Source organism: Equus quagga, chromosome 9 (assembly GCF_021613505.1).
Source record: "Equus quagga isolate Etosha38 chromosome 9, UCLA_HA_Equagga_1.0, whole genome shotgun sequence".
In the NCBI taxonomy this organism is placed as follows: domain Eukaryota; kingdom Metazoa; phylum Chordata; class Mammalia; order Perissodactyla; family Equidae; genus Equus; species Equus quagga.
In genome coordinates this window covers 355,150-376,905 of record NC_060275.1, presented here as the reverse complement: position 1 = coordinate 376,905, position 21,756 = coordinate 355,150, and the positions used below count along the sequence as shown (strand labels likewise).

The following is a 21,756-nucleotide window of genomic DNA, read 5'->3' as shown; positions in this document are numbered from 1 at the left end:
GGTCAGCGTGAGGGGAGACGTGAACTGAGGGAGGAGGTCAAGGTCAGTGTGCGGGGACAGATGTGAGCTGTGGGGTTCCAACTGCTCTCGACCCAGGCACTTCTGAGGGAGCCCTGATACAGATATTAACTCAACATAAACGATGCTAAAACCCTCCAACTCATCCTAGAACAGCACTGATAGTACAGTGCAGGATTATCCCAGAGCCTCTGGAATCTCCTCCCTGGGTGGGAACCCCCGATCCCCGTCCACAACTGCATCACTTCACCACACATCTCCGTTTCTTCAACGTCAACAAGGGATACACTATCCGCCTCCTGCGGTTGTTTTAATGGTTAAATGAGTTAACCACACGAATCTTACAGAGTTCCCGGTCCACAATAAGGGCCCAATAAATGTATATAATTATTATCACCACACACTGAGTTGACAGAACATTATCGTTTGCTCAATAGATGGATCCTGTAGAAACCAAATTCATAAGCACTCACACAAATCAGCAAATTACATGAAGTTCACGGGCTTTGGAAGATGAACACGGGAGGACCTGGGAAGGTCAGGTGAACGGGGACGAACACAGAGGAGCGCGCGAGGGGCCTGATGTGCCCGAGCCTCACCGGCCCATAGAACGCAGGGTCCAGAGCCAGGGCACCCACCAGGAAAAAGGCCCAGCAGGGCTGCAGCTGTGGGTGAGGACATGAGGTGCCAGGGCTGGCTGTCTGGGGCCTACGAAGCGCCATGAGGAGGGTGTGCAAGCACACACACGCCCTGCCCTCCCAGCCCCAAGACCCAGGCTGCCCCCCACTCCACCCTCACCCCATGTGACAGCACCGCCAGGCTTCTAAGCTAGAAAGGAGGGGTGCAGGTGGGAGGGCTGGAGAGGGATGGACATGGTCTGCAGGTGGGGGTCACACCAGAGTGGGCGTCACCTCCCAGAGCAGGGCAGGGTGTGAGCCATGTATGCTTCACGAAGAAGTCCCAGCTGCAGCATGGGGCAGAGTGCGCTGGGGGCCTGGGATACAGCACTGGGGCAAATGCAGGGGTACTCCAGACAGAGGTCACGAGAGGACGCAGTGAGGGGAGGATCCCAGACCTGGCTGCTCCTCTGTGCCAGAGGAGTGGCGAGAATGTGGTCAGAGCTGAGAACTCAGGCCAGGATGGGTGTGGGCTCGGGACAGGTTAGCTGAGGACACCAGGTGAGGGTTCAAGGACAGGGATGGGCTCTGGACAGGTGAGCTGAGGGCACCAGGTGAGGGTCCAGGGACCTTAAAAAACTAGGTCTGAGGTCAATCTTTTGGAAGCTTTTCTATTTCAGGTTCTCAAGGAGCAAGTCAATTGGCAAATGATTAACACAAAATTCTTATTCACAAGTTTCTGAGAAAAGACTGAGGTTGGACCTTTATCTCATGATATACAAAAATTAACTCAAAATGGATCAAAGACCTAAACATAAGAGATAAAACTACAAAACTCTTAGAAGAAAATATACGGGGAAAGTTTCATGACATTGGATTTGTCAACGATTTCTTAGATATGACACCAAAAGCACAGCCAACAAAGGGAAAAATAGATAAACTGGACTAGATCAAAACTTTAAACTTCTGTGTTTATAGGGAAAAAGCTCTTTGACATGGGTCATGGCAAAGATTTTTTGGATATGACACGAAAAGTACAAGCAACAAAAGCAAAAACAAACAAGTGGGGCTACATCAAACTAAAAGGCTTCTGCACAGCAATGAAAACAATCAGTAAACTGAAAAGGCAAACTACGAATGTGAGAAAATATGTGCAAACCACCTGTCTTGGTTATCTTATCTTACCTAGAGGTTAATATCCAAAATAAATTTAAAAACTTATACAACTCAATAACAAAAAAAAAATCCAATTAAAAAAATGGTTAGAGGACCTGAATTGACATTTTTCCAAAGAAAACATACAGACGGCCAACAGGGACATGAAAAGGTACTCAACATCACTAATCATCAGGGAAATGCAAATCAAAACCACAGTGAGACATCACCTCACACCTGTTAGGATGGCTATTATCAAAAAGACAAGAAATAACATGTTGGTGAGGATAAGGAGAAAAGGGAACCCTTGTGCGCTGTTGGTGGGAATGTAAATTGGTGCAGCCACTATGGAAAATAGTATGGAGATTCCTCAGAAAATTAAAAATAGAACTAACATATGATCCAGCTATCCCACTTCTGGGTATTTATCCAAAGAAAATGAAATCACTAACTGTGAGAGAATCTGCACCCCCATGTTCACTGCAACATGATTTACAGTAGCCAAGACACAGGAACAACCTAAGTGTCCACTGAAGGACGAAAGGATAAAGAAGAGGTGAACGTAGGCATACCTCACTTTCTTGTGCTTCGCAGATACTGCATTTTTTACAAGACCCCCTGCCAGCAAAAGATTATGACTTGCTGAAGGCTCAGATGATGGTTAGCAGTTTTTAGCAATAAAGTATTTTTAAATTAAGGTATGTACATTGTTATTTTAGACACAACGCTATTGCACACTTAACAGGCTACAGAACAGTGTAAACATAACTTTTATATGCACTGGGAAACCAAAAAATTCATGTGACTTGCTTTATTGTGGTATTTCCTTTATTGCAGCAGTATAGAACTGAACTGACAATATCTCTGAGGTACATACACACACACACACACACACACACCCCAGAATATTATTCAGCCACAAACAGAAGGAAATCTTGCCTTTTGTGACAACATGGATGGAGGTTGAGGACACTACGCTAAGTGAAATCAGTCAGACAGAGAAAGACCAGCACTGTATGTTCTCACTTACGTGAGTGAGAACCTACAATCTCAATCTAAAAAGGTCGAACTCATAGAAACAGAGAGCAGAACGGTGGTTTCCAGAGACTGAGGAGTGGGGGACCAGGGGAGACGCTGGTCAAAGGCACAAACTTACAGTTATAAGGTGAATAATTCTGGGATCTAATGTACAACATCATGACCACAGTTCACAATAATGTACTGCATACTTGAAAGTTGTTAAGAGCACATCTTAAATGGTACCACCACCAAAAAAATGGTAAGCCAATAGAGGTGTTAACTAACCTTATTGTGGTAATCGTTTCACAATATATGTGTTTCAAATCATAATATTGTATACCTTAAACTTTATGTTATATGTCAATAATAATAAATAAAGCTGAAAAAATTAAATTTAAAAAAATCCTCTATGTTTCAAAGGACACTATCAACAGAGTAAAAAGGCAATCCACAGAATGGGAGAAAATATTTGCAAATCATATATCAGATAAGGGATTTGGATCCAGAATACATAAAGAATACCTACAACTCAAAAACAAAAAGATAAACAACCCAATTCAAACAATGGGCAAAGGACTTGAATAGACATTTCTCCAAAGAAGATATACAGACGGCCAATAAGCACATGGAAAGATGCTCAACATCACTAATCATTAGAGAGATGCAAATCCAAACTATGAGATACCACCTCACACCCATCAGGATGGCTATTATCCCAGAACAGAAAACCAAGTGCTGGTGAGGACGTGAAGTCGGAGCCCTTGTGCACTGCTGGAGGGAATGTAAAATGGTGCGGCCGCTGTGGAAAACAGTACGGTGGCTCCTCAAAAAATTGAAAATAGAATTACTATATGATCCAGTAATTCCACTGCTGGGTAAGGACCCCAAAGAATTGAAAGCAGGGACTCGAACAGCTATTTGTACACCCATCTTCATAGCAGCCTGATTCACAATAATCAAAACGTGGATGCAACCCAAGTGCCCTCTGTCAGAGGAACGGATAAGCAAAATGTGGTCCATCCACGCAATGGAGTGTTACGCAGCCTTAAACAGGAAGGAGATTCTGACACCTGCTACAACATGAACGGACCTTGAGGACATTTTCCTGAGTAAAATGAGCCAGTCACAAAAGGACAAATTCTGTGTGACTCCACTTACACAAGGTACTTGGAGTCATCAAAATCACAGAGACAGAAAGTAGGTTGGTGGCTGCTTGAGACGGCTGACACAACTGGGGCCACCTGTGGGTGGATGGGCCGTGTCCACAGGACCAGGGTTATGAGGGGTCGAGCGGTGGGCAGCTTTTTGACAGGACTCCCACGTCCTCTCTGCTGGTGCTAACGAAGCCAAGGCCACTGGTTTGTCCACACAAGACCGTGCCAGCCACCCCAGCAGCCAGCTCACATCCTCACAGATGCCAGCAGGAGCCCATGTTCTGCCGATGGGAAGTCGTGTGTGACACCTCGGAGCAGAGCCAGAGAACTCCCACAGACATCCTGAGGCCACAGGAACTGCAGGCCTCTGCCACACGCTTGGACAGAGAATGGTACCCAGAGGGAGATGCAGTGGCATCACAGGGCCCAGGGTTTCACCCTGGCGCCGGAGGAGGCTGTCAGGAGCCCCCACGGCTGCCTCTGACCTCTTGCCAGCGGCGCCCTCCTGTTTCCTTAGAGCCATCGCAGGCCCAGGTCTGCTGGTCCACATGCTGACACCATGTATCACGAGCAGGTCTGCACAGCTGCTTTAGCCAAGCAAACCACGCACACACCGGCCAGAAACGGCACACGCTGAGGGTTAAAATAACCCTGGGAGAGCAGCTCGTCCCGAGACACACCACACCCAGAACAGGGCCCTCCTGACAGAGAAGCTGTGCGCACTGCCACGGGCTCAGGAGAAAACAAAACCCAGACGACCAACAGGGGGCCCGGAGCAATCCTCCATCTCACCCCCCAGACACAGCCCCCATGGCCTCCCTGGGCAAGACACAGGGTCACCGCCGTCCCAGGACCCACGGAGCCTCGAGGTTCTTCCAGAGCCAAGACACACACCCCAAAGGCCTAGCTCACATGGTTGCTCTTTGCCAAAAAACCTGACTCATTAAGTCTGTAAAGGATCACCTGTGAGAAATGGAAACCAAACTGATCTTGGTTTACACCAAAAGAACTCACAAAATTGAATATTGTGTAATTAAACTAATTTGTGGCAGAAAATACAGCCTCATAGGTATATTTTTAAAGAATTCCTTTTGAAAGCAAGGACTACATACAGACAGATAAAGCCTGTCCCACCGTCCCCTGCCCGCAGCATAACAAAGAACTCAGCCCTCCTTCCGTCAGCCCGGCACGGATGGAGGGACTCTCGGTAGGGGGGGCCGGAGCCCCCGAGTGTGCAAAGAAACCAGGACAGGGTGTGTCACGGCACGCATCAGTTTCCTAGGATTTAACATGCAAGAAACTGTCCCCCTGTTGAGGATTAAATCCAAATAATTCATTTTAAGGACCTAAGAGACATACATCTTTTTACCGTTACTCACTGCAACGACCTTCAGTAACAAACTTAACTCCTACGGTTCAGGTTTATAAAACTTCACCATCTGAGCCAGAGCCCAAACTCTAAGCAGAGCTCCAGCATCAGAGTTCTCAAGTTATCACTCAAGGGTCCACATCAAGCTGTTCACGTGATGATGACAACAATGACAGGAGTGCCGCCCACCATGACAACGGAATAGTTCAGAATGCGCGGGATAAACTCCCAAAGTGCTCCCATCCGTATTCTCAGGGAAATGCAACTCTAACATGAAACAAACGCCCGACGGCACGGAAGTCACAGTGTGTGAAGACACTACGCACTACAAAGAGCTGGTGGCCCAGGAAGGTGGGGCGAGTGAAGCCGCCTGCGGGAGCAGAGGCACTGCTGGGTGCAGACGTGGGCACGGCCCGAGCAACACAACCAGGCCGCCCACGTCCGAGCAGGGAACTTAGAAACAAGAAGTCACACAACTTGGTCTCTGTCCTACGGTTAGCGAAAGGTGGAATCAAATGAATACACCTTGAATGAATACAGCAATGAAGGGTGTTTTCTCAAAAGGTCCAATAACGGCACCGTCACCCATGAGCAGTGCATTATGAGTAAATTCTAGCACCGGCAATGAAGCGGCCTCATTCAATGTTCATTTGGCAAACAGCACTTTACTGCATCAGAGAACAAGGCCCAAGAGCTCACGGCCTCCCACGGACACCAGTGCATGGTGATCTGCAGCACTTCCTCTAGGAGGTGAAGACAAAACTCCCTGTGGGAATGAGGACGGGCATGAGGAGCACAACTGGGAGGAGGTGGGAACCAGAACGGGTCAGCAGGAGAGAGAGGACGGATCATAATCAATGCTCTTTCCAGAAGTCTGTTCCTGCCTGAATCACAGGCACCAAGACAGCCTCTCTTTTAGGAGTTGGGTCTACCACTGTATCTGAAATCCCAGAAAAACGTGCCAGCACCAGGGACAGCATCTGGCCCTTTCCAAGATGAAACATCAGTGAACTACAGAGGAAAAAGAGCCCTCATATGCCTTTTAACAACATTTATTACATATCTGAAAGGAAAGAGGAAGGCAAGAGTGCATTGAGGTCAAGAGGAATGAGAACCCATTGATGGCCAGCTTGTGTTTCCATGGTGATGGCCTGTCAATGGTGCTGCTTAATGCTCTCGGTCTTCAGATGCAGTCATCGGTCCCTATCTATGGCCTGTAACAACTGAATGAGCATATCGGGTTCCATCTCAGCCTGTTAATTCATTCAGGCTACAGTGCCATTTGTTGTCACTGAAAATCAAGACATAGAGTCTTCCTATAAACAGGCACTGCTGAGCTTAACACACACTAGGTAACCTCAGTTCGTGCATTTAACACTCACAGATCCATCTAAGGAGAGCTCCCAGGAGCATCAGAGGGACAACAGGTGTCTGCCTGGGGAGGGAGTAAGATGAGGGGAGAAGGAAGAGTGGTTTCCTATGCCACCCAGGGTGGCAACTCCAATCCAGAGCAAAGGACGCAAAAGGAAGCGCCCATCACAGTCGCCACCACTCCTGAGAAGACACGTCAATCATCTTGCCACTCTCGCAAGTTCTGGGCTGCAGGAGAGGAACAAAACCCCACACTAGATGGCTACTTACACTTGAGCAGCCCGGAGAGATGAGAAGAACATAAAGGCCAGAAAAATTAAAACTGAGCTGCCACGTCTCTTTCCTGCCGAGACGGAGGAACAGAGATCAGATGTACTCTCCTAAACAACCAAAAATGGTCAAAATATATGAAGCTTTAGACCAAAAAAAATGGGCAAAACATATGTTTGCAAGACACTGGACATCAGGCAATGAATGACAGTGATCTCAGATAGATGGGAAGGAAGTGAGGTGAGCCCAGAATTGTCCCAGGCTATGCCTTGAGAGAGTTCCCAGGACATGGACCAGGAAGTGGGAACCCAGATCACACCCAGCAGAAACCCTCAGTGAAGAAGATGAGCCAAGTCTGGGAAACAAGGCAGCTAGAGTTTGCAAGATGGAGCACCAGAAAGGAGAGCTGCATGGAGAGAGAACGCTGAAGATCTGCAGAGGGTCCCCTCAAGCATTCATTCTGCTGAGCACACATCAGCATGTGCACGTGAGAAAACCACACAAAACCAGGGAAAGAACCACCCAAAAGGATTAGCACTCACTGTGTTCAGCATTCACAAAGAGCCAGGAGCAGTGCCCTTCTACCAGCCAGACTGGGAAACCTCCAGATCCACAGGGCACTGGCTAGAGCACGCAGCGTGATCTTCCTCAGCAGCGGGGATCACTCAGCCAGACTAGGCACTGCCCTGGTCCCACCTAACTAATCACAAAAGCAAGTTCTAAAAAGATCAAACCATTTCCAAGTAACATAACCACATCCCAGAACAAAGCTCATGGATAATGATAGGAACACAAACATCCAGCACCCAGCAAGGTAAAATTCACACTGTCTAACAGCCAATAAAAAATTACCAGGCATGCAAAGAAACCGAAAAATATAACCCATAATGAGGAGACAAATCAGTCAACCAAAATAACCCAGAACTGACATGAATGTTAGAATTAGCCAACAAAGATGTTAAAAGTTATTATAACTTCATTCTACATGTTCAAAAAGTTCAGTAGAGACATGGAAAATTATGCATATCTTTAAAAGCCGCCCCTCCCCACCCGCCACCTCAAAAAACACTTAAGGATGAAAATTACAATGTCTGAGATGAAAAATATACTGGATGGGATTAACATCAGATTAAACAAAGCAGCAGGAAAGATTACTGAACCTGAGGATACAGGAAGAGAAACTATCCAAAATACAATAGAAAAGAGAATTTTAAAAATTGACAGAGCACCAGTGAGCTGCAAGACAACTTCAAGGGGTATACCATATGTGTGACTGGAGTCCCTGAATTGTGGGAGGGGAGGACAGAAAAACATGTTGAAGAAACAATAGCCAAAATTTCCCCAAATTTTATGAAAACTATAAATCACAAATCTAAGAAGCACAACAGATGCAGAAGAAACACAAAGAAAGCTACGCCAGGGCACATCCTAGTCAAACTTCTCAAAATGACTAAGAAAGAGAAAACTGTAAAAGCAGCAAGAAAAAGAAAAGACACATTACATGCAGAGGAACAAAGATAAGAATTACAGCAGATTTCTCATCAGAAACAATGCAAGATGACAGTGGAGCAACACCGTTAAAGCACTGGGAAAAACCTGTCAACCGAGAATTCTATACCTAGTGAAAATGTCTTTCAAAATGGAGGCAGGTAATAAAGACTTTTTTTACATTTAAAAGCTTAAAGAATTTATCACCAGTGATGCACACTACCAGAAATGCTAAAGGAAGTCCTTCAGACAGAAGACAGATACCAGAAGACAGATGATACCAGATAGAAATATAGACCTACACAAAGCAATGAAGAACACTGGAAATGGTAACTAAATGGATAAATATGTACAATTTTTTCTTATAATTTAAATCTCTTTGATATATAAGTGACTATTTAAACAAAAATAATAACAATGTAGTATGAGGTTTTAGCATATATAAACAAATGTACGACAACAATTACACAAAGGCAGGCAGGGGAAACAGAAGCATGCTATTGTGAGGTTCTTAATAGCTTACATAAAGTGGTATAATATCACTTGAAGGTAGACTAAGATAAGTTAAAGATGAAAAGCAAATGTCCATCGACAGATGAACGGATGAAGAAAATGTGGTACACACACAATGGAATACTACTCAGCCTTTACAGAGAAGGAAATTCTGACAAATGTGACAACATGGATACACCTCGAGGATATTATGCTAAGTGAAATGAGCCAGTCACACAAAGTATAATTGTTGCATAATTCCACTTATTTGAGTAAGGGAGATAGTCAAATTCACAGAATCAAAGAGTGGAATGGTGGTTTCCAGGGGCTGGGAAGGGGGGAAACGGCAAGTTACTAATTAACAGGCATAAAATTTCAGTTAGCAAGATGGATAAGCTCTAGAGACCTGCTATACAACATTGCACCTACAGTCAACAATAATGCATTGTACACTTAAAAATGTGTTACAAGGGTAGAGCTCATGTTAAGGGTTCTTACCAACATAAAATGAAACAAAAAAACAAATTAATAAAATCCTAAAGCAACCACTAAAATAACAAAATGAAGAGTCACAGCTACTAAACCAACAACAGGAGGTAAAACGGAACCAGAAAAACTACTCAATTCATCAAAAAGAAGTCAGAATAACAGGGAAAATGGAACAAAGAACAGAAAGTACAAGCAGAAAACAAGATGATAGATTTTAAACCTAACCTTATCAATAACCACATTAAATATAAATGGTCTAAATAACCCAATTACAAGGCAGAGATTGTCAGCAAGACTCAACTATATATTGCCTGCAAAACACACACTTGAACTACAAACACAAACACCTCGTCAAAAGTAAAAAGATAAACCACACCAGCGCCAACCAAAAGAAAGCTGGAGTGTACAGAACACTAGAGAAATATCAAAGTGTATTTCATAGTAAAGATTACCAGGGATAAAGGTGGTAATTTAATAACAATAAATAAGTCAATTAATCAAAAAGACATAAAAATCCTAAACACTTATGTACTAACAACAGAGTTTTGAAATACAGGAAGGAAAAACTGATAGAGCCGCAGGAGAAACAGACATGCCCGTGATCCACATCAGAGATTTCAATACCCTCTCTCGATGACCGAGAGCACAGATAGACAGAAAATCAGTGAGAACACAGATGTGAGCAATACCCTCAATTAACGTGACCTAATGGACGTGAATAGAACAATCCACCACAGACTCCTCGTTCTGGCAGGTGCAGCTGTAACATTCTCAATACAGACCCTACTTGGGCCACAGAATCATCCCAACACACGATTCCAACACAGGCTTCCAGTCATGCACGTAAACAAACTACATCACACACTTTAAATAACTCACGGGCCAAAGAGAAATGAGAATGTATTTTGAACTGAATGAAAATAAAAATGTAACATATAAAAATTTATGGGATGCTGTTAAAGTAGTACTTAGGGCAAAACGTGGAGCTGTAAATGCTCTAAATACCAGAAAACAACAAAGATCCCAAATCAATGACCTCGAGTCCTACCTCTTAAATTAGGGGGAAAAAAGAATAAATTAAACTCAAAGTAATTAGATAAAAGGAAATAATAAGGAGCAGAACAGAAACCAATATATAGAAAACAGAAAAATAGAGAAAAATCAATGAAACCAAAAGCTGGTTCTTTGAAAAGATCAATAAAATGGATCAACCTCTAGACAGAATGATCAGGGAAAAAAGAAATGATGCAAATTCACTGAAGACGAAATAGTTTATACGAATAACACTGTCTATTAAGAAGTTGAATTTTAATTAAAAATCTTCCCACAAAGATAACTCCAGGTACACGTGGCTTCACTAGTGAATTCTGTCAAATATTTGAAGAAGAAATAATAACAATTCTACACAAACTCCTCTAGAAAATTGAAAAGTAGGGAATAATTTGCAACTTGCTCTATGAGGCGAACATTGCTCTGATACCAAAACCAAACAAAAGCATTAATTACAATGAGACACCAACATCTCTCATGAACATAGACACAAAAACGCTAAACAAAATTTTAGCAAAGAAAATCCAACAGTATATAAAATGTTTAATACATCATGACCAAGCAGGGTTTATCCCAGGAATGCAAGCTTGTTCTAATATTTGTAAATCAATCAACTTAATTCACCATATCATATTAAACTAAAAAAGAAAAACATATGATCATGTCAATAGATGTAGGAAAAGCATTTGACAAAATTCAACATGCATTCCTGATAAAAATCCTCAACAACTGAATAAAGGGGAACTTCTCCCACCTGATAAAAAGCATCCAAAAAGCCAACAGCTAACATCATACTCCGCGTGAAACACTGAAAACTCTCCCCTAGGATCAGGAAGAAGGCAAGGATGCCCGCTCTCCCCACTGCTATTCGACACTCACTGGAGGGTCTCATCATGGCAATTAAGCAAGAAAAAGAAGGAAGAAAAACTACCTCTGTTCCCAAGTGACACGATCATGATCTTACCCATAAAATATCTAAGGAACCCGCCAAAAGCCATTAGAATTAATAAGTGAGTTCGGCAAGACTACAGGTTACAATCAATACACAAAAATACATTGCATTTCTACATACTAGCAATGAACGCTCAGAAACTGAAATTTTAAAAACAATACCATATATGGTACCATCAAAAAGTATGAAATACTTAGGGATAAATCTGATGATGTGCAAGACCCATACACTGAAAACTACAAAACACTGTGAGAGAAATTAAAGACCTAAAAGACTTCCACGTGTTGGGAGTTTCCTTATTATTGGGTGGGAGTCCTCCGACCGTCCCAAGTCCAATGATTTTTCTAGGACTCACACAGCACACAGTCAACTTCACAGCTGTGATTTATAACAGCACAGAGCATAAAGCAAAACCAACAAAGGGAAAGACTCACAGGGTGAAGTCCAGAGGAAACAGGGACGAGCGTCCAGGAGCCCTCTCCCACAGACTCCCGCAGGGTGAGCTAACTCCTCCAACAACGAGTCGTGACTCGTGGCTGCCAGAGGTTCTTTAGTGACTCGGCACCCAGGCTATCTGCTGGGCGCTGCTCATGCAGACACCCTCCACCTGGCACACACCAAACTTCCAGACCTCCAGAAGGAAAGCAGGTACTCAGCATCCCCTGCACCGTGCAAACAGTCCAGGCACAGAGAGCCACTCTTCCCAGCTCTGGGAATGATGGGAAGTCTCCCCAAATCCATGTTCCCAGATATCAGCCTGCAGCCAACTTGGCAAGTGGGCCTTTCCAAGGACAGCAGTCCCAGGCCTGCTGTGTTAACACTTTCTGCACTACCGTGAAGATGTCAATTCTCCCCAAATTAATCTGTAGATTCAAGATCACCCCAATCAAAATCCTAGAATGCTTTTTTGGAAAAATTGACAGATTGATTAGAAATTCATACAGAAATGCAAAGGATCTAAATAAAGCACCAAGTTGGAGGACTGACAACACCTAATTCCAAGACTTATAACCAAGCTGCAGTCACCACGACAGAGTAGCCCTGGCACAGGGCTGGAGAGAGAAACCAACGCATGGGACGCAGTCCAGAAACACAGACGGCTGACTCTAACAAAGATGCAACGGCAGTTTAATGGAGAAAAGGCATCCACATGCAAAAACAATGAAGTTGCATCCATACCTCACATCATGAACAAAAAACTCAAAATGGATCACAGATCTAAATGTAAAACCTAAAACTACAAAACTACCAGGGAGAAAACCTGTGTGACCTTGGGTTAGACACAGATTTCTTAGACGTGACATCAAAAGCACAATCCATAAAAGAACAAACTGATAACCTGGACTTCATAAAAACTAAAAACTTCTGCTTCTCAAAAGATAACATTAAAGAGAATGAACAGGCAAACCACAGACAGGGAGAAAATACTGCAAATCCTATATCTGATAAGGGACCTGCATCCAAAATACAAAAAACTCTCGAAACTCAATAAGAACAATTTTTAAATTGGCAGAAGATCTGGACACTTCACCAATGAAGATATAAGGATGACAAATAAGCACATGAAAAGATGTTCAACATCACTAGTGAAATGCAAATTAAAACTACAATGAGATGCCGCCACATAGCTATTTGAATGGCTAAAAATAAAAAAGGCCCACACGGTGTTGGCGAGGATGCAGAGCAGTGAACACACATGGCTGGGGGACACAGGGCGGCACAGCACGTGGGAAGACAGTTCAGCAGGTTCTTTAAAAGTTAAACACACACTTACCACACGATGCAGCCGGTCCACTCCTAGGTACACACGCAAGAGAAAAGAAAGCAGGTGTTCATAGAAGGACCTGTACCCAGAGGTTATAGCAGCTTTATTCCTAACAGCCAAAAACTGGAAACAACCCAAACGTCCGTCAGTCAGTGAATAAACAGAAAAACTGCAGAACCACCACATCACAGTCTATTCAACAGTAGAAAGGGATGAACTGCTGATACACGCTAGGACATGGACAAATCTCAAAATAATTATGCCGAGCGAAAGACGCCAGTCAACACAGAGCACACACCGAAAGATCCCACTGACATGGGATTCTGGTGAATGCGAATGAAGGGACAGTGGCAGAAAGCAGATTAGTGGTCGCCTTGGGGGGATGACAAAGGGGAGACTTTTGAGGGTGATGGACATGTTCATTGTCTTAACTGGGGTGAAGGTTTCATGGTTGTACATTTGTCAAAACTTACCAAAACTGCACACTTTAAATAAATACGTGTTCACTGTACGCCGATTATACCTCAATAAAGCCGCAGAAAGAGAACCAGGCTGCCTGAAAGGGGAGGGAGCCCAGAGGGGCTGAGGGGCTCCTGGACCACATGACTGGGAGAGCACAGCACTGAGTCCTGGGAGCCACCTCATAGCCGGGCCGCACCCTCAGACCCAAGTTCCCTGAGCCGCCTGCGTCTGGAGTTGATTAAAAACGGTGGCAGCTTCATCTGATGCTTCACTTGAGAGAGGAAGGGAGTTCGCTTGCCAGTCAAGACCAGGGCTCCTCCCCGGTTCCTGGGACCAACCTCTGCATCGTCATGTGTGCTTTCCTCAGACACACGGAGGGACACGCTCCAGTCCACAGGTTGCGTCAAAGACGTACCCTTCAAAGCACTCAGTGCACACGAGCTCACTCTCTCACCCTCTCTGCCAGCGAAACACCTCAAAGTGTAGACAGCTCCATCTAGGCTCCACCTAGTCTAGCTGCTGCTCCTGCTTCATCCACTGAGCCACAGGCGGCCACTCAAGTTCCTCCTCTCCTTCAGTAGGTGTCTGCTGAGCGTCTGGCAGGGGCTCAGCCCACCCTTCAGGTGTCGCTATGCACCTGTTCCAAGTGCAGGATGCGCTAGCTCATCTAATTCCCACCCAGGGGCTGACAGCTCACCCCAGGCCACACAGTCCACTGGGGGAGACAGGCTGCCGGAAGCCCGGCGTGGCACCACCCACACTGCCTCCACAGCCCAGGTGTTTCAAGTTTGAGGCCCTCCTGCCACCACAGGGCTCTCAGATGCCCCCAGTTCCCAGACCACAGGACAGGCAACCATTTCTAGGAGAAGTGACCCTTGTCAGCCCCTCACAGCTCACGTTCTCGTTTCCCCCGCATCCTGGGGCCCCCACCTTTTCTGTGGGGAGATGCAACTCCTCCGTTTCCTGAGTCTTTGGAGCCCAGGAACAGGCAGCTACAGGGGAAAGTGCCACGTCCCAACCACATCCCCCTCTGGTGAGGGGGAGCCCCTCCAGGGATCATGGGCCCCTTTGGAGCAGGAAATGCTGGGGGACACAACACGCCCCTGTTCCCAGGCCCAGCCTCTGTGCTCACGATGGGCCAGGAAGAGCTTGTCTGCAGAGCGCGCCAGCAGGGGTGCAGGAGAAGCCAGGTCTGACACGCGCTCCCATCACCACGGGGTGTGGGCACCCGTGAGGACAGCAGAGACCAGACTCCCTCCCACCTGCCTGGCCTGGCCCAGTGGCGCCATTCTTCCTCTTTCCCAACAGGAAATTCTGAAGGACGGGCCTCCACTGTGACTTCCTTGTCCTGTACCACAGCGCAGGAATGACCGTCCCCACGTAGGAGGGAAGCATCCACTCGCACAACCCACAGGGCACGTGGACCCAGGACCCTACAGGACAACCCACCCGGGGACACGTCTCTGCGGGGGGCACCCTGGCAGCACCGGGCTCAAATGCCAAACACTGTGGGTTCTTCCAGAGACGGACGTTCTTTAACAAGCACAGCACCCGGCACACAATGGCCCAGCAGCCTCCTGCCTGTGAAGGAGGGCTGGATTTTCCAGAGTCCCGATCCCAAACAGAGCTCAGCCCTGCAGGGTCTCGCAGGGTTTCAACCCATCCTCAGACCAAATTCTGAGTCTCAACCATGTCCTTAAATTCTCCGATTAATGTCCCCCCCAGACAGGAGCGTTCACTGTCCCGGGGGCAGTGGTCCCCGCGCTGGTGTCACCTGCTAAGGGGAGGGGGGACCAACCTCCCCCCCATGACAGAGCAACCCACAAAAGGAGGGTTTCCAAACCCACCGTAACCTTACCCAAGAACATGACAAATCTCTTCCCTTGTTCTGCTTCTGAGTGTCATTTAAAAGAAAAGCTCAAGCTGGAAGGAATCATGGCAACACCAGGCACACATCCAAACCACACCAGCGACAGCAGCCCACATGCCACCTGCTCTGCTCTGCGCTGACCCAGCGCTCTGGGCCTCAGCACAGTCCCGCCCAGGAGCTCCGCCACCTCCCAGGCTCCAGGCGCACAGTGGCAAAGAGCACCCCCGGTTCCCATCACAGCCTCGGCCCCTCCGCTGGAAACACAGACTCCAGGGCGCAGACCTGCTCTCCGGGGCTGGGGGCTCCATGCCATCTGAGACTCAGTCGCCAGCACACAGTGTGGTCCAGTGTGGGCACACGTGTCAGTCATGACACCTTGATGGCCAAACGACAGACGCCTCAACTCCACCCTGGGCAGAGAACATGGCGCCTGCCTCACTGTGCTCGAGCACCCGGTTCATCACCATGTGGCTGATCACTGTGCTCAAGCACCCGGTTCATCACCTTGCAGCTCATCACTGTGCTCAAGCACCTGGCTCATCACCATGCAGCTCATCACTGTGCTCGAGCACCCTACTCATCACTGTGCAGCTCATCACTGTGCTGGAGCACCCGGCTCATCACCGTGCGGCTCATCACTGTGCTGGAGCACCCTGCTCATCACCGTGCGGCTCATCACTGTGCTCAAGCACCCTGTTCATCACCATGTGGCTCATCACTGTGCTGGAGCACCCTGCTCATCACCGTGCAGCTCATCACTGTGCTGGAGCTTGTCATGTACAACATCACCAGGGAAATGCAAGTGAAAACCACAATGAAACGCCACCTCACAGCTACCATGATAGCAATAATACTGGGGGCCGGCCCTGTGGCTAAGTGGTTAGTTTGCGCTCTCTGCTTTGGTAGCCTGAAGCTGGCAGGTTTGGATCTTGGGTGCAGACCTACGCACCGCTCACCAAGTCACGCTGAGGTGGCATCCCACACAGAGGAACCAGAAGTACTCACAACTAGGATATACAGCTATGCACTGGGGCTTTGGGGAGAAAAAAAAGAAGATTGGCAACTGATGTTAGCTCAGGGCCAATCTTCCTCACCAAAAAAAAAACCATACCTCAAAAAAAATCACATTCTGTATAAAATAATAAAAATGAAAAATACAAGAAAAAGTTTTTTGATAAGAATGTGGAAACCTCACATACAGCTGGAGGGAAGGTAAAATGGTACAGCCACTGTGGAAAACAGCCTGGCAGCTCCTCAAACGATTAACATGGAGCTACCACAGGGCCCAGCAATTCCACTGCTAGGTATACACCCCAAAGAACTGAAAACATATGTCCAATAAAGATGTGCACACAAATGTTCACAGCAGTGTTATTCACAACAGGCAAAAGGTAGAAGAAACCCAAATGTCCATCAGTGGATGAATGCATAAACAAAATGTGGTCCATCCATCCAATGGAATGTCATTCAGCCTTAAAGAGGAATGAAGTACTGACGCCTGCTACAACATGGATAAAACCTGAACACAGGATGCTCAATGCAAGGAGCCAGTCACACAACAACACACACTCTATTACCCCTCACAGGAAATCTTCAGAAGAGGCAAATCTACAGAGATAGAAAGTAGATTAGCGGTTGCCAGGGGTTATGGTGGGGGGAAATTGGGAGATATGGGGTTACTTTTTGGGGTGATGGAAATGCTCTGTAATTAGACAGAGGTGATGGCTGCACAACACTGTGAATGTACCAGATACTGGATTGTACACTTTAAACTGGTTAAAATGCTAACTTTGTTATGTGAATTTTATCTCAATTTAAAAATTTTAAGGATAAATTTTATGGTATGTGATTTATATCTTAAAAATAATTGTTAACGTATAATAAAAAGTTTTGAATGCATATGATTTGTTTTATATGGAAAGATACAATACAAATATCCACTTTAGTGACTATATTTTCTAATGCTGAAGTTAAAAACAGTTCTTGTAAACTTCAGGGTTAAGGTGGTGGTGTTTGTGTCCTAGACAATTTAAAATGAATTTATCCATCAGCTGCAACTGAAACACTGCCCTGAATTAAATCAAGTGGTGTGGAGAGAAAAGCAGGAAACATCCAAGGGAAAATGACAGCTGAGTGTAATACTGGGTAGTTACAGAAAGCATGAAACGAGATTTACGATGTTTAGTCAGAGAGGTTAGAGGAACACACGAGATGCTTACAAACAGTGCCCACCCCTGACCTGTACCAGAAGGAGCCAAACACTTTTTACACTTCTGGGGGATTCCTATGTCGGAAGGCTTTTCATTAATAATTCTAAAAATGAGCCAAGAAAGAAGAGCTCTGACTTCCTCCTAGAAAAACTGGTATCCCCAGGTGCAGGGAAGGGGGATCCCACTTCTCAAGGAGCCCCTGGGCCCCCAGACCATGCCCCGCCCCAGAGATGAGCGGGAGAGCACGCCTGGGTGCAGAGCAAAGGGAAGACAGTCGGGAGGGAGCCCTGACCAGCCTGGAGGCACCAACAGACATGGTATCTCCTCAGCATCCTCACAACCCACACACCAAGCACAGATGGGACGCACTTCCTCAACACCCAGGGTGAGACTGGAAAACGGCATTGAGCGCTGAATGGATATTTCCAGGACTGGGGGCTGATGGATTTTTGTCTCAGGTGCATCCAGCTCCTCCTGCTCCTGGCTTTGCCCTCAGAGAACTACCGAATACGAGGAGTGCATCCCTCCAGCTGCCTGATACCTAAATGTGGAGAAACCATGGCTCACTGTCTGGAAGTAGCAGTGGCCCTGGACTCTGTGACTCCAGTCCTTGCCACCAGCCCTCACGCTGCCACGTTCAGCCCAATCGCTCCTGGACGAAGACGCAATTTTACCTTCTGGGGAATGTGCATGGAAACCGACACCAGGAGGTTGAGTCCTGGTGAGCAGGAGGACCCAATTCCCTATCGATCGTATTTTCATGCTCCAGATGAGGGCTGAGTCCTGGTGGGCAGGGGGACCCAACTCCCTATCAATCGTGTTTTCATGCTCCAGATGAGGGCTGAGTCCTGGTGGGCAGGGGGATCCAACTCCCTATCGATCGTGTTTTCATGCTCCAGATGAGGGCTGAGTCCTGGTGAGCAGGAGGATCCAGTTCCCTATCGATAGTGTTTTCATGCTCCAGATGAGGGCTGAGTCCTGGTGGGCAGGGGGATCCAACTCCCTATTGATCGTGTTTTCATGCTCCAGATGAGGGCTGAGTCCTGGTGGGCAGGAGGACCCAATTTTCTATCGATCACATTTTTATGCTCCAGATGAGCACAAAAAGCTTGGTCTCTCATGCATCTGGGGGGAATCAGTGTGAAGGGGCAAACTACGAATCCAGTCTATTTCTGCACGACTCCTCTCACTGAGGCACCAGCTCCACTCAGGCCCCCACAAGGTGTCTATCCTTCCTGGGGCGGGGGGGGGATACTCTCAGAGCCCCAGGTCTGAGGGCGCCTGCTGGCCTCCCTCCCTGAGGCAGGAGGGGTTTGATGGAGGGGCCTTCTTGGGACAGACTCTCATCAATGCTCATAAAACACATCAGAGAAGGTGTGACAGCTATTTCCTCTGGAGTCAGTCAGTTCCCCTCCGACCAGGCAGTGGGTCCCCTCAGCTCAGACAGTCATCCTGGTGGTGGAGCACAGCTGGCAGAGCTGACCACCACTGGTTCTGGAGTCAGCGCAGGAGGCTGCCCTGTGGGGGACTGCACCCACCGCGGACAAAACACGAGGCAGAAGGACACCCAGGCTCCTTCTTCCTGCTGCTGACTCCAAACCCGAGAAGCTTCCCCAGGAGCAAACGCTGGTCCCTCCTGCTGACCTCACCTCCCCCACCAGGAAGCCCTCTGTCACTCCGGGCCTTCCCCAGCCACAGCCCCGCAGACCTGGCTGTGGGTGGGTAGGCATCTACACTGACCATCCCTACAAGGACAGGCAGGGTCCCCCAAAACCAGCCCCTGCCTCAGCCACCCATGGTTAACAAGCAGTCTGCAGGCCATGGCTGGCCCCTCACTGGGCGCTGACCATGTGCCAGCATCCGGCACACAGCTCACACCCTGCCTCTCGTCCCCTCATGCCCCATGAGGTCACCCCCATTAACAGAGGGAGAGTGGGGCCCACGAGGTCAGGCAACAGAGCCCCGCACAGCCCATGGTGTCTTCTGAGGTCATCATCACCGACCACCTTCACTCTAACAGGACGGAGAGGCCATACAGCAGGGCTGGCCCTGCCTGACGCCCCTTGGGAAGCCGAGACCCAGGACAGTCCTAGGCCCACAAAGGTTCTTGATAATCCACCAGCTGACTGGGCTGCTGCCACCCCTGGAGACTGTGCATTCCTGCAGCCCCACCCCAACCCCAGCCTCTCCCAGTTGTAGCTGTCGATGTCTCTCCCTGTGACCAGCAGGCAAGTCTGCAGATGCTCACCTCCCCAGAGGGCTCCTTACATCAGCACCTTGAACTCCCCCAACAACCCAAATAAGGGGATACTGAGGCAGAGCCACTCAGCTGGAAGGGATACATAGGATTTGAACCCAGATCCTCGTGCCTTGCTGCCTCTGCAGATCCAGGATGAGAGAACAGGGCTTGGAGGCCAATGGATGGCACCTGCACCAGCTGTGTGACCTTGAGACAGACTGTGACCTTGAGACAAGAGCTCACCATCCCTGAGCCTCAGGGAGGCAGGGCCCACCTGCCCCCAGCAGCCCTGTGCAGGCCACACTGTCAGGTCACTCAGACAACGACGTGAAAACAAGGCTGTGGGAAGGGATGGGGACAGGAGCCACAGACCTGTCCTGGGGTGCATGCGGGGAACATGCACCGACCCCCCCTAAAAGAACAAGGCCCCTCCAGGCGCCCCCAGTGACTGTCCCAGAGTAGCATCCCACCCACAATGAAGCAGCGATGGCATGTAAATCACACGTCCACAGAGTGACCTCAAGAGGACTGACAACCCCGCGCCAACCTCCGTGTAATAACTTCCTCATTCTCTCAAACTGGTCACATTTCAAAGGAAAAGGAGGTTGTTGGGGCCTGAGTGCCCACTGACGGGCCTGGGGGGACGCAGGCGGTGGCTCCAGCGCCTGGCGGGGAGTGGAAGGCCTGGGAAGCAACGGACTGCCGAGGAGCCTTCCTCTGTTACCGGATCCTGGTGTCTCATCACGAGACCTCTGTCAGGGCTGTGGAAGCCAGCTTGCCGCCAACGCCGCCCGTGGGCTGGATGCCCAGCTTGCCAAGGCTCCTCCCACACACGCCTCGGGGCTCAAGGGGCCAGAGGGCCTGGGCCGAGCTGCCGCCCAGCTCAGCCCTGACCGCCTTCGTGGAACAACGCGCCCCAGCTCTGCAGGCCTGTCCCCTAGAACAGCAACTGCAGTCCATGCCGGTAAACCGAGGACCAGCCTCAAGGGGGCAAGAGTGACAGGGACCCCAGCCCGCCCGGAGGTCTGGGAGCAGAAAACCATGTACAAGCAGGAGGTGCTGGCCTGCACGGCCAGTTCCCGGCTGGTGCCTCCCGAGACCCTGCTAAGGACAGAGCAGTGACGTCAACTCTGGGGCTCCAGCTCCCACAGTTTAGGCTCAACTGCAGGCCGCGGAAGCCCGCGAGCACCCCCGTGTGGCCTGCCCCGTCTTTTCAGGCAAAGCCCCTCCTGCTCCTGAAGAAGCAGGGGGATAATGACAAACGGCAGCTGCCCCCTCTACCCGCCACCCGCCGCGGTCCAGGCCCTGGGGACCCTGCTGGCGGAGGACGGGGTGGCCCCCTCCCCAGCGGCAGCTTCACAGGCGCCATGACGATGACCAAAAGCCACTGGAGAAAGTGGTGTGAGCCCCATGGCCCACCACAGGCACGGCCGTGCGGGCTCTCTGCAGACTCCACTTCCAGGGACCACCCTCGGGACGGCCCGTTCTCAGAAGACCCCACATGCCCTGAGAGGCACGGAGAGCACTGAGGGCTCAGGCCTCGTGTCTCTCACGGAAGCTGCCAGTCCTGGACCCTGAGCTCCTGCCCTCTCCCAGGCCCCCCACCCCCCACCTCCAGCTGCCCAGAAACCAGGGAGAGCTGTGAATACTGAGGGGCCGTCTTGCAAAGGCCACTACTCAAGGTGGAGGGTGGGGTGCAGACCAGGGCCCACGGCGACGCAGGGCCCAGCAAGGAGCCCAGTTCCTGGGTGAGCTGGGCTGTCTC

The 21,756-nt window shown here is 48.5% G+C and overlaps 1 protein-coding gene across 1 annotated transcript in view; it reads right to left on the bottom strand.

The window, feature by feature from the left end:
• The window catches only part of SLC66A2 (solute carrier family 66 member 2), a 71,155-nt gene that overhangs the window by 23,685 nt on the left and 25,714 nt on the right, over positions 1-21,756 (bottom strand).